This window comes from Lactuca saligna, chromosome 9 (genome assembly GCF_052625555.1).
Source record: "Lactuca saligna cultivar CGN05327 chromosome 9, ASM5262555v1, whole genome shotgun sequence".
Lineage (NCBI taxonomy): Eukaryota > Viridiplantae > Streptophyta > Magnoliopsida > Asterales > Asteraceae > Lactuca > Lactuca saligna.
This window is the reverse complement of record NC_136425.1, coordinates 95930129-95935916: the sequence shown is the minus strand read 5'-3', so window position 1 is coordinate 95935916 and position 5788 is coordinate 95930129. Positions and strand designations below refer to the sequence as shown.

Sequence of the window (5788 nt, the reverse complement as noted above, 5' to 3'; positions counted from 1 at the left end):
TTCAACCTTGACCTTCGCGCAAGTAAGGCACTTACTCACAAAAGTGGCGATCTCCGCTTTCATGTTTGGCCACCAGTATAGCTTTTTGAGATCCAGATACATCTTATCTAAACCTGGGTGGATGGAGTAGCGAGTGTTATGCACTTCCCTCATAACCAAATCTCTAAAACCTCCATGGCGTGGAATCCAGATTCGGTCCATGAAGTAGTAGGCTCTGTCACCCTTAACCTCCAGATTTTTATCCATTCCGCGCAGAGATTCTCCCAACACGTTCTCGGGCTTTAAGGCTTCCAGCTGAGCCTCTTTGATCTATGTGGAGAGGTGCGAATGGATAGTCATTGTCAACGATTTGGTCGTTCGACCAGTATACTCCTTCCTGCTAAGTGCATCTGCTACTACATTGGCTTTTCCCGGGTGATATCTAATTTCACAGTCGTAATCGTTAAGTAGCTCGACCCATCGACGCTGCCTCATGTTGAGTTCTTTTTGGTTCATTATGTGTTGAAGGCTTTTATGATCAGTGTACACCACACTCTTCGTCCCATATAAGTAGTGTCTCTAGATTTTTAGTGAAAAGACAACCGCTCCTAACTCGAGGTCGTGAGTAGTGTAGTTCGCCTCATGGGTCTTTAGCTGTCTCGAGGCATATGCGATAACCTTACCCCGTTGCATCAAGACACAACCGAGCCCCTGATTGGATGCATCACAGTATACAACAAAATCTTCTGTCCCTTCGGGAAGGGATAATACTGGTGCGGTGCATAGGGCTCGCTTCAGGGTTTGAAATGCTTTCTCCTGTCTTTCTTCCCAGTCGAACGGTACCCCTTTCTGTGTCAGCATAGTGAGAGGCTTCACAATCCGAGAAAAGTTTTGAATGAATCTACGGTAGTAGCCAGCGAGGCCTAGAAATTGACGAATTTCTGTAGGCGTCTTTGGCGCTGACCAGTTCTCAATAACTTTAATCTTGGAGGGATCCACATGAATTCCTTCTTCACTAACCACGTGACCTAAGAATTCAACTCTTCGGATCCAAAACTCGCACTTAGAGAACTTCACATATAAATTTTCCGATCGCAACGTTTCCAGGACTTGTCGTAAGTGATCCCTGTGTTCTTCCTCGTTCCGACAGTAAACGAGGATATCGTCAATGAAGACGATGACGAACTGATCCAGGTATGGACGACACGCTCTATTCATCAATTCCATGAATACTGCGGGGGCGTTGGTCAGTCCAAAGGGCATCACTACGAACTCAAAGTGTCTGTAGCGAGTTCGGAAAGCTGTCTTCGGAACATCTTCCTCAAGTACCCGTAACTGATGATACCCAGATCTAAGGTCAATCTTGGAGAAGTAACTTGTTCCTTGTAGTTGATCAAACAGATCGTCGATACGAGGGAGAGGGTAGTGATTTTTAACCGTGAGTTTATTGAGTTCTCTATAATCGATGCACATCCGAAACGATCCATCTTTCTTCTTCACGAACAAGACTGGAGCTCCCCAAGGTGAGAAACTCGGTCTTATAAAGCCCTTGCTGAGCAGTTCGTTGAGTTGACCAGATAGTTCTTGCATTTCGGCGGGCGCTAGACGGTAGGGAGACTTAGCTACGGGGGTAGCTCCTAGAATTAGGTCGATTCTGAACTCAATCTGACGTTTGGGAGGTAGGCCGGGAAGATCCTCCGGAAAGACATCAGGGAAATCGCATACTATGGGAATGTCTTTTGGATCTTTCGATTTCTGGTTAGTGTCGACGACGTGAGCAAGAAAGGCACGATATTCCTTGCGTAAGTATTTCTAAGCCTGAACACTGGAGATGATACGAAGGCTCGTACTCGGCTTATCTCCATATATCAAGAGGGTTTCGTGATTCGGAAGGTTCAGACGAATGGATTTGTCGGAACATAGGATATCGGCGCGATGGAGACTCAACCAATCCATACCGACAATGACATCGAAATTTTTGATTGAGACTGGCATAAGATCGATTGGAAATGAGTAATCGTCCAACATGAGAGTGCAACCTATGTAGATTTCGCTAGAGCTTTCTGTTTTCCCATTAGCCATTTCTACGACGAATGTTTCTTTTAGTGGTTGAGGGGTTTGTTTGAGTAAGTATTTAAAGTTATGATTCACAAAGCTTCTTTCTGCACCACTATCAAATAAGACACAGGCATAGGAGTTGTTGAGAAGAAACGTACCCGTGACTACTGTGGGATCTGCTACCGCTTCATTGTGACCGATAGGGAGTAGCCTTCCGGTTCCTCCAGCATTTGCGGTCTTTGGACAGTTTCTCTTAAAATGACCCGCCTCTCCGCAGCCATAACAAGGTGGGGTCACTCCCGTACCAGGAGCCTACGTGATAGGTTTGGGAGGGGCCTTACAAAATCGGACAGTATGGCCCTTTCGAACGCAGTTGGAACACTGTAGTTCACGGCAGGGGCCGTTGTGGTGGAAAGGACACTTGGGACACTTGGGCAAGTTTCCACTGTAAGCTTTCGGCAGGGCTGGAGCAGCTGGAGTAGTCGGGGTGGTGGCAGCATGGACCGCCACAATTTGCTAGTCCTTTGAGGAGTTTTGAGTTTTCTTGCCCTTCTTCTTATCCCAACGCTTCCTCTTTCTGTCAGATGAAGCGGGTGGTGCAGCGGTTTTTGTGGTTGCTGTTGCTGGAGTAGAGGGGATTTCGTGGTTGATCAGACTCTGGGCCAATTCCTTGACGCTGTCAAAAGTTGTAGGGCGTGAAGCTAGAACATTTCCTCGATACGGAGTCACTAAACCCCAGATGTACCGTTCAATCTTCTTGCTTTCCGAGGGGATCATGTTGGAGCACATAGCCGCCAAATCGCAAAACCTGGCCGTATAAGCCGTTATGTCAGTCCCCTTTATCTTAAGGTTCCAGAGTTCTTCCTCAAGTTTCTGAATTCGCCCCTAGGGCAGTACTCTCCCCTCATAAGATCTTTCAGAGTGTCCCATCCCATAGCATTGGCTGTGACCAAGGAGAGTGAACTAACATGGCCGTTCCACCATGTCAAGGCCCTGTTAGTGAGGGTAGCAGTAGCGAACTTGATTTTGCTCTCTTCGGGACAAGAGCACATCTCAAACACCGCTTCGGTTCTTTCGAACCATTGGGATAATGCTAGAATTCCTCCGGTACTGTCGAAGAAGGTAGGTTTACATTTCATGAAATCCTTATAAGTACATCCCTGCACCCGATGATGGACTTCACCGAACCTGCAGTTACCACCGCTCGCATCCCCAGAATTCATTTGGGCCATGGCTGCTGTCACGGCCGCAGTCACCACTGTTTGGAATAGCATCGGATCGATCTGTGGAGGAGGAGGTGGTGGAGTAGGGGTTTGAGTTGCAGGTCTTCCTCTGGTGGGACGCTTTCGTGGAGGCATCCTTTACTGGAAGAATTTTAGAAATGATAGCAATAGTAAGAGCCTATTGCGAATATAAACAGAGTGTTTCGTGGATTAAATCAACATAATCCAAGATCAAGATGAGAGCTATAGCAATAGAGAAATCAACTGCCAATATATATTGGTATTAATGATGCAACACAAGTTCATGAAAATTTGACCTAGCAATAGGTCTTACATCGTACCATAGAGAAAATGTTTGGCAGTTTAGAAGTTTAACTAGAGTACTTTCAAGCTAGGAATGTTTACAGATAATAGATCTACGGAACATAGAGTGAAAAGGTTAATCCATTAAGCAAAAGATTGAGGTAACTAGACGTCCTCTACTGGCGACGGTTACTTGTCGGGCGAATCCTCAGTTCTGCTAGCTGACGCATAACTTCTTGAAGGTGTCGATCATGAGTCCTTAGGCGTGCACGGAGTTCTCCAACTTCGGCTCGGGATGCATCCAGCTGGTGCTGCAGAGCCTCATTGGTTCTCCTTGTCCTGTCCATGGCTTCTTCGAGTTGGCGGATGCGAACTGTGTTGAGATTTGAGTTGGCATCCACTTCTACAACTCGACCTATTGCAGCTTGACCTTGCTCGACATTCCTGGCAATTCTTCGGATCATGATGGGCAGAACCTGATTTGCTGATCCTCCTTCGTTTATGTTGTAGAAACTTCGGTCTCCATTGTATGGCATGGGCTGACCCTGCTCTTCGCTCCATCTGTGCAAGGATATGGCCCACATAGGAGTGGGGCCCTGAAATGTCGGACGGGGGTTGGGTTTCGGAACTCCGAGAGGTACTTTATTAACTTCTGGCTCGGAGTCGGAGTTATCCGGAAAGCCTTCTACGCGGTGGTCATCCAAAGGGATTGGGTGATCATCGTCCGACTCTTCACTGAGCCATCCCCCATTACCCTGGTTTGGGTAGTACGGGTCGCCAGGAAGGTGGAAGCCAGCCATGGTATCTATGCGAGAAAAGGGGAAAAGAAGAATTAATAGGTGTACTAACCTAAATTATTTATAAGATGGTCGTCACGAGTTGGACCAATACTTGCATAATGCATACTAATTCTGGGGCAGGATAGTCCGTCGAATAGGTGACCCTAACTCTAAATCCACAACCAAACAAGGAACAGGAAGTAAAGCAAAGATCACAGATTCTAAGTCTATAACGCCCTAGTCACATGTAACCGGAAAGTATCCATTTAGCAACTATTGCTCCATCAGTAACGACCCTTTTTAGTTTTTCACAGATGTATGTTTTTAGAGGTACAAAATACTCCTATAGTATTCTAATGTTAACGTTATTGTGGTAGTGTTGGTAAGTTTTAGACTTGTTGTAACACCACAACCAAGCTTAGGCACATGCTAGTCACTCCCAGGAAAACGTAGTTGATCAGGCTACATCCCCCTAAATGTGACTATATGTCTCTAAACCCAATTGTGCTATCCAACAATCTTAATACTTTTGTTTTGTTCTAGGATGATACTGACTTCTGTGTTTTATAGTGATGTGTGTATATATATACTTAGTTAAATCTTTTAGATACTTAACAGTATATATTCTTGGTCAGAGTGTTTTAGTCCCGAAGTGTTTATAGTTCGTATATCTTTTATAGGTTGATATACTTGATTCACTATAAACAATGCTCTGATACCATTTGTAACACCCCCCTCTGGCACGTATCACAATATTGTCCGCTTTGGGCCACTCGGCACGAGGACTTCCCAGGGGGTCACCCATCCCGGTACTACTCCCGCCCGAGCACGCTTAACTGCAGAGTTCTTATGGGATCTGCTGCCCGCACGGCTTTAAAACGCGTTGTGATAGGGAAGGTATCCACACCCCTTATAAGGAATGCTTAGTTCTCCTTCCCAGCCGATGTGGGATCAGATCTAACCCACTTTCACCCCCCATATAGGGTTCGACATCCCCGTCGAACACATCGACCCGTGCCCTAGCTCTGATACCTGAGGTCTCTCATTTGTCGGACCACCTCTTGAAAGTGTCGTTCATGAGTCCTTTGACGAGCTCGAAGTTCCATGGCTTCTGCTTGAGAGGCAACCAGATGTTGCTGTAGGGTTTCATTGGTTCTCCGGGTCCGTTCCATGTCTTCTTCGAGACGGCGAATGCGGACTGTGTTGACACCAAAGTTGGCATCAATCTCTACGACCCGGTCGATGGCTGCTTGACCTTGCTCGACATTACGAGCTATTCTGCGGATAATGACAGGTAGAGCTCGGTCAGCAGAGCCACCATCGCTGACGTTGTAAAAGGTTCGGTCCCCAATGTATGGTAAGGGTTGACCCTGTTCGTCACTCCAGCAATTCAAGTTATCTACCCACAAGGGAGTGGGACCTGGAAAAGCTGGTCGAGAGTTGTTG

General features: G+C 46.5%; 1 pseudogene; it reads right to left on the bottom strand.

Annotated features, from left to right (window-relative positions):
* Positions 1 to 5110: 5110 nt before the first annotated feature.
* On the bottom strand, positions 5111 to 5228 carry LOC145018938 (5S ribosomal RNA; annotated as a pseudogene).
* Between the last annotated feature and the right edge of the window lie 560 nt (positions 5229 to 5788).